Source organism: Vanacampus margaritifer, chromosome 3, assembly GCF_051991255.1.
Source record: "Vanacampus margaritifer isolate UIUO_Vmar chromosome 3, RoL_Vmar_1.0, whole genome shotgun sequence".
Classification (NCBI taxonomy): Eukaryota; Metazoa; Chordata; class Actinopteri; order Syngnathiformes; family Syngnathidae; genus Vanacampus; species Vanacampus margaritifer.
Genome location: NC_135434.1, coordinates 26,201,562 through 26,212,747, shown reverse-complemented (window position 1 = coordinate 26,212,747; position 11,186 = coordinate 26,201,562).

The following is an 11,186-nucleotide window of genomic DNA, read 5'->3' as shown; positions in this document are numbered from 1 at the left end:
TCCAAAATGTTAAAAGTTAGTTATTCACTCATTGTTTGGTTGACGCAGTGGCTCCAACTGACATGCTGCTGCTTTACTTTCTGACATGTGGCAGTATTATCATGGACGGTAGGGTATGTTTCTTCCTTGAGCTGCCTGTCATCTTACTGTGGTTGAGGCCTTTGTGCTTCCCAGTGATCCTCAGAGTTGTTGGGGGCTTTATGCCCCATGTAGGGTCACAGGGCCAACTGGTCCTTGGTGAGGGACCAAACAGCGCATCTCAAAGTCCCACATAAAGAAAACATATTTTGAATATGTTTTCCCTCACCTGAATGCTGATCACCTTTCTGGAGCCAGAAGAGACAACATGGCTCCCACTTCCTATGGGTTCTCTACTTGTGAGAGAGGCCAAGGGAGTTCACTCAAACACAAGATGACAGCCACCTTGGCTTTCCGATCCCTGGCTACAGAATCTGGTTCGATGGACATAGAATGTTACCTCTGTCACATTTAGGAGTTCTTCGTCTTGGTGGTGCGCAGGCAAAAAGGTAGATAATTGTGCATGGTGTGCGTGCGAGTATGCACGCTCGAATAAATGGACATATAATATATGTCTTTTTTTTCAGTTTTGTTGGAGTTTGGGCTGTGCTCAAAACCGGCCTCTTGTTGTTGTTTTTTCCAGTTTCCATCCCAATTCTTTTTCTTTTTTTTATGGAGAGCTCAGTATTGTTCATTCGATTTGACATGTCATCATTGCTCTCCTTTTTTTTATTTTTTATTTAAAAAAAATTATATATATATATATATATATATATTTTTTTTTTTTTTGTATGTGGGTGAGTATGTGTATGTGCGTGTGTGTGTGCGTGCGAGCGTGTGTGTATTCATCAGTTCACCTAAAACCTATTAAAAAAAATCCCATACTAATAATATAATATAATAATAAATTGCCAAATGCAGAAACATCAATGTAAGTTATCACGATGTGGTGGCTCTCGCTAACAGACAGAATTAAGTAGCCAGAATTAGGTTAAAAAATTCTATATACATAGACCATGTTTCTATAAATTTTGATATTTGGTTTTTATTTGAGGCAGATATTTTTTCCATTAAAATGTGATTTATGAGGAGGTTAGACCATTGGTCGATATTCAGAGTTTGTTTATTTTTCCAGTTAACAAGAATTGTTTTTTTTGCGATAGTAAGGGCTACAAGTGTAGATTGAAATTGTTTATGTGGTAAGTCAGTTGTTGTTAGGTCACCTAGCAAACACAAGTTTGGAGATAAAGGTATCCTACAGTCCAAAATAGCGGAAAGTTTTTCTAAGACTTTAGTCCAGAAATACATAACCGGAGTACATAACCATAAAGCATGAACATAAGTGTCTGCAGTGTTTTGTAAACATTGGAGACAAATGTCGGAGTCTGAGAGTCACATTTTCTTCATCATATATTGAGTAATGTATTTTCTGTGAATAATTTTAAATTGGATAAGTTGTAAATTTGTGTGTTTTGTCATTTTAAATGCGTTTTCACAAACTTGAATCCAAAAGTCAGATTCCGGTGCAATAGACAAGTCTGTCTCCCATTTCGAGATGGGTAAAGACATTTTATCAGTATATGAAAGTAACTTATATATTTTTGAAAGTTTTTTTGTTGTTGTCGGAGAAAGCTTGTTAATATCTTTAGCTAAAACAGGCGGTTGGAGCGTATCCCGAAGTGTTGGAATTTTTTTCTTTATCATATTTTTAACTTGTAGATAATGTAAAAAATTTCCGTTTTTTATTTTGTATTTTTGGAGCAAGGATGTATATGATATAAACATATTATCTGAGAAGAGATGGTGGAGATGTGTAATTCCTTTCTGCTCCCACACACCTAAATAAAACGGTTGGTTGTTAAGTTGAAAGTCGGGGTTATGCCATAGGGGAGAAAGCCCACGGGGCTCCACTTGGGCTTTTGTAATTTCTAGTGCCTTCCACCAGGGAGTCAGGGTGGCGGAAATCATTGGGTTTTTAAAACAATTATGTCGCTTAATCGATGTTGTAATAAAGAGTAAATCTATAAGTCTGAGGTTATTACAATCCTTCTCTTCTAGTTCCAGCCAACAGTTAGTGTCTCTGTTGGGTTGTGCCCATAGAACTATATATTGTAGCTGGTTAGCTATATAGTTGTACATAAAATTTGGTGCCTCTAGACCACCTTTGGATTTACTTTTCTGAAGAGTAGATAGACTAATCTTTGCTTTTTTTTTTATTCCAGTAAAATTTTGTAACGGCTGAGTCCAACAACTGGAACCATTTAGCCGTAGGTTTAAATGGAATAATTGAGAAAAAATAGTTTATTTTGGGTAAAACTTTCATTTTAATGGTGGCTATTCGTCCTATTAGAGAAATAGGAAGATTATTCCAGCGCTCCAAGTCACTATAAATGTTATCCAGAAGTGGAGAAAAGTTTAAATGAATTAAATCAGTTAATTTAGGTGAGATTTTTATGCCTAAGTATTTTAAATTACCTATAGGAAATGAGTAGTGTGGGTCCTGGCTTGCAGGGTTCCATGAATTTTCTGTAATAGGTAGAAGTGTTGATTTTGTCCAGTTAATAGAATAATCTGATAACTGTGAGAATTTAGTTATTAAGTTAAATACTTCCCCTAACGAAGTAGCCGGCTTTTCTAAATAAAGTAAGATATCATCGGCATATAGATTAATTTTATGTTCTGTTACCCCAGAGTAAATTCCTTGAATCCTTCTTTCCTGGCGTATGGCTAATGCAAGTGGCTCAATAAATATTGCAAATAATAAAGGGGACAGTGGGCATCCCTGTCTTGTGCCTCTCTGTAAAGTAAGGTTCTGATAGAAAATCCCATTAGTAGTAACTGTAGCTTTAGGAGAATCATATAATACTGATACCCAGTGGATAAATGATTTCCCAAAGCCAAATTTATTTAAAACAGCAAAGAGGAAGGACCAGTTAACTTTGTCGAAAGCTTTTTCTGCATCCAATGATATAATAACTGCCTTTTTATCATGCCGCTGTGAAAATGCTAATAAGGTTAAAGAGTCTCCTAATATTATTAGTAGAGTGACGATCTTTAATAAAGCCTGTTTGGACGCTATGAATGATTGTCGAGATTACTGTTTCTAGTCTAGATGTGAAAGCTGAAGGAATATTTTGATTACTATATTAAGTGTAATCTTTGCGTGTCCAAATAATTGTATTCAGGATCTGATGAAGAAGTTTTCTTGCAAGAATTTATTTAGAGGCCTCTAAAGACACAGTCAGGACACCACATCAGAATGCAAGTGATGACCCCAAGTGTGTGACAATTTACAGAACATCGACTCATTTATACTCAAAAGATAAAAGGTTCCTCTTCCCGGCTCTTGATTGAACAAAGGGCAGACATGTCATCTCCTAGATTGAACAAATGTGTGATGTTATTAGCAAGCAGACGTTTACATACAGACATGTTGATTCCAGGTTGAACAAAGGTGTAATCTTATTAGTAAACAGACATTTACATACAGTTCCCCTTCTTGACTGGGGGAAAAATGCAATTAGGATCTAACCCCAGACTTTTAGACTCCAATGCCAAAAGGCTCTAAATAACATCATGCACATTCCTATCTTCAATAGCTTTGAGGGTGAGAGGATAAAATAAAGTTCACAAAATCATTACTCCACTGTATTCTATTAAACACTCATGATTATATCACATTGTTATGCCTATAAGTAAATTCAAAAACAGTAAAACATCAAATTGAAAATATTAAATGTCTTCAAAGCCTTAGTGATAATTTTAATATCAGTGTTAATTTGTGAAATCGGACGGTAACTTGATGGAAGGGTGGGGTCTTTTTCTGGCTTTAATAAAAGTTCAATTGCTGCTGTATTCATGTGTGGGCGTATGTAACCATTAGTTTTGATTTCTGTTACTACTCTTAAGAATAGTGCAATAGTTCCATCCCAATTCTGTTGTACCCTAGCTAACACACTACATGTCCGTGGGGACTGTTAGATGTTGTAGCATTTTTAATTATTCATTTTATTTTATTAACCATTGTTACACACTATGAACATCCCAATTCTTTATATTAACCTTGTCGAAATGTTTTGTGTCCTTAGTAGAGCAGAAGGTGTTGATCTCGGTATGGTCTGACCTTGGGCTGGTGCACATTGATTGGTCCAAAATTCCTTGTTTTATTTTGTACAAGCACATTTCGGTCTTGAAAACAAAATTTGCTTTGAAATAACACACACACACACACTCTTTACTTTCTTCATCAGTCACGGCCACCGTAAATTTGGTTCAACTTGTTTGTGAGATTTTGTTATGGGGAAAAATAGAACCTTCAACTATATAACATATTCAGTCCCGAACACACACCCAAATCTGACCTTGTTTACGCCATCTGCTCTGGAAAAGTACTCAGAGATATGTTTTGTCTACAAATAAAAGAGAGGAGGTCCTTAAACAATAAAAGCCGTCCGCCACCCGGAAGAGACACATTTGACGCTCTGAATCCCACGATGTTTAAGTGATGATAGAAGCTGTTATCTGTCCAGAGATCTCTGATTGATTAAAAATAATTTTTGCAAAGGTGTATTTTTCTTACATTAAATCTATCTTCATTTTTGGAACACGCAAAGAGGACAAAATTCCTTAATTCCTTCAAAATGGTGACCCCGACGTAGCGACGTTTTACAGCGGGGCGTTCAAGGACGGGCAGAATTCCCCGGCCACATATTAATCACGGTGAGTGGACACTTTATCCACGTTTTAGGAGTTCTGTCTGTCTGAGAACGCTGCGGCTGATAAATTCGTCTTGCAAAATTATATTGAGGATGGAGTTTGTGTCAGAAAAATAGTGATAAATTTTGAAGTCGTTTGGTTGGACGCGAAGTCCCAGATTTCGGATTTTTCCCACGGTATTTGAGGTATACACTAGTGGTGACTATTTGCGGAAATGCTGTCACGTTGTACGCGATGGTTTTGTAGTCAGTTTTGAGAAACATTTCTATGTTTTTACAAAACGGGGGATGCTTGGAAGATTGACATAATTTCCTTGTATAATAAAAAATGCACGTGGAGTTGTACGCAATTGCTTGGTAGTCAGTTTTGAGGGACATTTTCTGTTCTTACAAGACGAGAGATGCTTGGGAAATCGACATAAATTCCTTGCATAAAATAGAAGCTGAAGTGGAAAACAGCCTTGTTCACGCAGGCGAGAGGCACTTTGGATAATTTGTTATTAAAGGTCCTTGTGCAAGGAACGCAGTTTGATGTTAGACGCAAACGGGAGGTTCTCGGATGAAATTGCGGAGGAACTACGAAATATACAGCGGAATTGTACTGCCCTGATTGACGTCGTTAAGATCCGAGAACATATATATTCAGCTTTGGTAGTCAGGTTGGCAATAAGCGGAGTTGATACGCCGTTTTGTGATCAATCGCGAGGTCCTTGGATGATTGAATATGGATATTTATGGACAGATCTGTTCAGCTGACAGATAACAGAAAGATGAATGCGCAGATGAGGATATATTACCAGACATTGGTACGTAACGTTACGAGGAGTTTCTGCACAATTGAATCAAGTAATTGTGAACAGACAGGCTATATTAGTCGAGAGACTGCTTCGTAATTGACTTAAAGCGGTATTTATTATTTTGAGAGAAGATCATGATACTTGTGTATTATTTGTATGTGGTAGAATAGTCTACGTCATTGTTATTGTTTTTACGGGGGCGCAAAGAGATATTTTGTTGATATTCATTTGTTTGTATGCAGTCTTGTCGGTGGAAAAAATCTGACGTCACGGTAAAATCTTAAAGTGACCGCGATGAAATAAGGTGTTGACTAATTCTGTTATAAGTGAGACGTCACTGTATTTATAAATATTAATACGACTTAACGTCAATATAATATAATATAATATAATATAATATAATATAATATAATATAATATAATATAATATAATATAATATAATAAGCTATAAAATACGGGCAGCAATAATTAATAGAAAGTATGGACACTATTTGAGAACTACAAAAATGGTTGGAGCCGAATGCCGCGTCATGAGGCGACAGGGAGTTGCGAGCACATGCGCAGTTGCGATCGGAGAAATGCCCAGTCCGGGGTTTGAAAAACTGATAAAATGGATATACGATTGCGGTGGAATAAATCTTATGGCGCCGTTATAAGCTACGGTAAGTTAATTTTATTGATGGGGGAGGTTGAGGCTTGCACCGCCGGGCGTTCGACGTAAAATACGAGATATAAGAACGCGTTTACGAGTGGAATAAAAACGACACATAATCGTGTATTTTTGAATAAGATGATGAATAATGCTAGAATAGTGTGTACCCATTTCCTGGCAGACGATCCAGTAAGTTGAACACTGTATCGGGGAGAGAACAACTAATGCCAACATAAGGTTGCATATTGAAACAATAGCCGGTTTGGGAGTCACACAAAATATATGATTTGATCCCATATTTGACCGGCTTTTGGGGGTTGTACACTTTGAACGAAAGACGTCCCTGGAAACTCATCATTCCCTCATCAATACAAATATTCTTGCCCGGTTGAAACAGTTCCTTGAACTTGTTTACAACGTGATTGAACACAGGACGAATTTTAAATAGTTTGTCGTCTGAACTGTGTGCCGTCTCGTTGTCGTTGAAGTGCAGGAAACTCCAGATGAGCTGGAAGCGGTTTCGAGGCATTGCGCGACTGAAGAATGGTGTCGTCTCTATTTCGTCCTGAGTCCAATACATTTTGATACTGGGCTTGTTTATATACCCAGTAAGGAATTGGAGTGCAAAAAATGTTTTGAGCTCAGACACAGACACTGGCTTCCAAGCACGACTCCTGCAGTGTGGCAGACTTTCAGCCCGTTTTTGCATTGACTGACGTGCAAATAAGTTTGTCTGATCAGCAATGTGCTGCAGAAGTTCGTCTGTGATGAAGAGCTGCAGGAAGTCAACTGGCCGGGTTGAATTCAGCTCTGCTGCGGCACCTCTTGGTCCTGGCTCCACAGTGAAGGGGAAGGAGTTTGGCTGCCAGCCTGCTTCATGCCAGCCAGATTTTTGGGGATCTGCAAATATACATTTCAATATCATATAATATTCATTTTAGATCAGTGTGATGCAATATATATATATATAAATATATATATTTACGTTTTTTCTTGGATCCACTGGTTGATGGACCTTTATTCTGCTCACTCCGAGGAGCGTCACTCTGAGCTGCAGCTGAAAGAAATATATACAATTACAATAATATCGAAAGAGCGTTTTCTTTTGTTGTTGCGGTGTATTGAAAACACTTTTTTTATACCTCTCTTTGTCGTCTTTGCAGTGGGACGTCGCTGTGAGCACGATCCACGATCTATGAATGCACATTCACGTTACACGAGGTGCTAGCAGCGTGCTGGAAAAGTATCTCATAGCAAGTTTGTGCTTACCTTCGACGTCTTCTGCGGATGAAATACTGTCCGAATCACTTTCTCCGTGGTCAGACTGTACCCACTCCTCCGAAGAATATCCATCGGACTCAGGATACTCTTCGTCGTCGTCCGATTGAACGTCCTCGTGCGGAGAAGTGCTCGGTCGTGCACCACGTTTTCCGGCACTAGCACCGCTAGCCTCCGAGGCCTTAACACGCGGTCGAAGCTGCCGCCGCGTCAACGCTGCAACTTCGGCATCAACCTCATTGTCGCCATCATCATCACCTTCGTCGGATTGAACGTCCTCGCGTGCAGAAGTGCTCGGTCGTGCACGACGTTTTCCGGCGCTAGCACCGCTAGCCTCTGAGGCCTGAGGACGTGAACGAAGCTGCCGCCGCGTCAACGCTGCAGCTTCGGCGTCAACGTCCTTATCACCATCATCATCGCGGTCATCAAAATGGTGCACTTTAGCACTGGTTGATGCTTCTCCTTTTCCAAAAAATCGATCAAGCGTGGTCTGCTTCTTACCGTCGGTCGCCATTTTTCGTCTCTTCTCAACTCTCGCCTACTCCTCGACGCTCTAGCCCCGCCTGGCCTTTTATACTACTGACGCCCCACCCGATCTTGTCAAAAGAGAGTCATCGCTGCCCTCTAGGGGCCAAAAATAGTCCTTAGGCACAACAGACAGACTTGAAACTTTGACCAGACATGCGGGAGGGTTTCCTCTACCCGTTTCAAAAAAAAAAAAATAAATCATTGGATGACGTCTTTTGACGTCATTGGCAGTGAAGCGTAGGTTTTTACTTGACGTCTTTAAACGTCAGTGGCAGTGAAAGAGTTAATAATAATAATAATAATAATAATAACTAAAAACGAATAACTTGGATGGCAACTAATGTGGAATAATTCTTTATATAGATGATTGTTTTTTCCCCTATAATTTTGTTTGTGCGCGAGAACATTGTTTAATAAATTTTAAATATCTTTTCAGAATCAGGAGACACACCCATTAAAGACGGGATTCCCACTAAAATGCCATATTCCGGTCCTGGGGATGAAGTAATGTGTTAATTATGATTTAAAAAGGAGTTTTTTCCCATGTTTATAAATAGAAGAATAATTTTAATCTCTCCTGAATATATTTAACCTTTGAATTCGACATTTGAAGTGCCATTTCAGAATTGGATTCCATGCGAGTCCTGGAGGCATCAACAGACCGTTCCATGAGGAGCCATTTGGGAGAATCACATTTTTGACATAATTTGAGGTGCTATGTAATTAAAATAATTTGTGCTTTGATGTTTGACCAAAAAGCGGACTAGGCGTTTCTTGAAAACATTAATTGAAAACTACACACTTATTGATTGACTATATTTGTAAATTGCTAGAGTATATCTGTCCTATCTCATCCTAAGTATTATTTATGAAGGTATGCAAAACATATTAAATTAAATATTGTAAACCATAACAAATATTGACATATAATTAGCAATTATTTAAAAATTGTAAACTTTCATTGTCTTGATTATTTTTTATTTTTTATTATTTTTATTTTATTTTTTAAATTAAAAAAAAAAAAATCTCTCAAAATTTTTTGAATTTTTTTTAATAAAGGAAGTTTTTGTTTTTAATATTTACTGACATGTTATAACCTAAATACTGTTGGGGCAGATTTTAATGTTTTCAGTTGAGTGAGGGTCATTGGTCGGGGTCATTATTTCAAAACAAAGTCAACGAGCGGGACACAGATCTCTTCAAAACAAAACTCCCCACCAACAAAAACTACCACCAGAGGGGCGTGATGCAGCCATCATCACAAAATATACCTGACTCCACCTACTCGGCCTACCACAACCTGATGGAGAGCAGAGGTTCCTGGCGCCACCTGATGCCACAATGACTGCACCCTGAACTCATATACAAATGTGATAAAAGAAAACTGCTCCACTACCCAATGCACACAATGACTGCACCCTGAACTCACATGCAAAAGTCTTAAATGAAAAACTGCTCCAATGCTTCCTTAATGCATTCCTGCGTCCAGAACTGTCCTATGAAAAACTGCTCCACTACAACGGTGACTCACCCCCACCAACAATGCTTTCTTGAGTTAGTGATACCAGACCATATGATGTGATACTGACTGTTGTAAGGTATCAGGAAGCCGGCATTTTCACACACGAGTGGATTTATTCCTAACATTCAAATCTAATACAAACAGCTGGGGTCCCGGGTCCCTATCAATACAATTCTGTACGCCTCTGTCTCAAGCAGCAGACGTATACTCATCTGAGACGCCCCAGCAAAGAATCGAAACACAATATGCAAATCACACAAGACAAAGACATCCTAACATAATTCTATTGGCTATGTGTTACTGCAGTTTTAACTTTAGCTCTCTATGATTGGACGTCCTTTCTTCGCCAAGTTGTTTTCGGGCTGCTTCTGGCTGGAATCTCCCCCAGACTTCTGGCCTTCGGTCTTATCTCGTCCTTGAAGCTGGCTCCTGTTTACTCTGAAGCACTGCATTCTTGTACATCCTTACTCAAACCCTTATTTCCTTTATTCCCATCTTTACAAACTCTTATATTCCCTCATTTCCCCTCATGACCTCAGACTACTGAGGTCATCACTCACATACCTTATTTTATTATTAAAGACGAGCTAAAAAACACTAGCCATTAAGCTAAAAATCTATTAAACACGAGCTAAAAAAACACTAAACAATCAAAAATGAATAAACATCAATAAAGATTTCACTCTTATAAAAAATCTATAAAAAACTTCACTTCTAATAAAAAATTACTACAAAACTTTCACTCGAATACCTTGTTTTTTATTGTTAAACATGAGCTATAAATCAATAAACAACTAAAAATTAGTAAAAAATTTCATTCTAGTAGAAAATCAGTATAAAATTTCATTCTTTCTCATGGCCTCAGATCCCTGAGGCTAACTTCACATACTCACATCCCGGACTCCCGGAGGGCCACAGCTGTCTCCGCTTCCTGGGGGTCCTTCTGAGGGATCATCATATACTGACCACCCGGCGGTATTGGCCCCAACGTGCGTTCAATTGTCTGAACAGTCAATGATCTGAGGCATTGGGGGGAAGCCTATCATACAACACTTTCGTCCCACACCACAGCCACACGTCAGCCCGAGCGAGTGGGATTCCTGCTGGCAAAAACACATTTTGATTACACCATGACTCCTGGATGTTTCCAATCCCAGGGCCGTTCCCATGTAACTTTAGGCAGGTGAAATTTTGTTGTGCAACATGGACGTCAAAAATGGGCTTTTGCTTTTCCATATTTGTCAGTGGAAAGGCCGAATCCAATTGGCTGCACTTTCCTTGGAGAGTTTTGTTATACAGGAAACCAAAGAGACAGGTTTTGGGTACAGCAGTTGCTGCCATGATTTTCAAAATTGGTCTTGCACCTAAACATACTAAACAATCCTCGTTAGTATTATTAGCGGCCTGTTCAGCCATCAGGAGCCAATTATTAGTGACCATAGAGATACCTGTGTCGGTTGTTTACACTTCAGATTTAACAGTAATTGTTGTGTCTGTGTCAGCGTCTTACCACCATCTTGCTCTGCTTCATACCATACCGTTCCATTACAGGAATGATACACCATCACTCGTTCTCCTTTCGTTCCATCACTTCTATCATCCCGCACCATATGTTCAAACGCTAACATAGTCCACACAAAGCACAAGCCTGCAAACAAAATAGTCAATAAAGTTA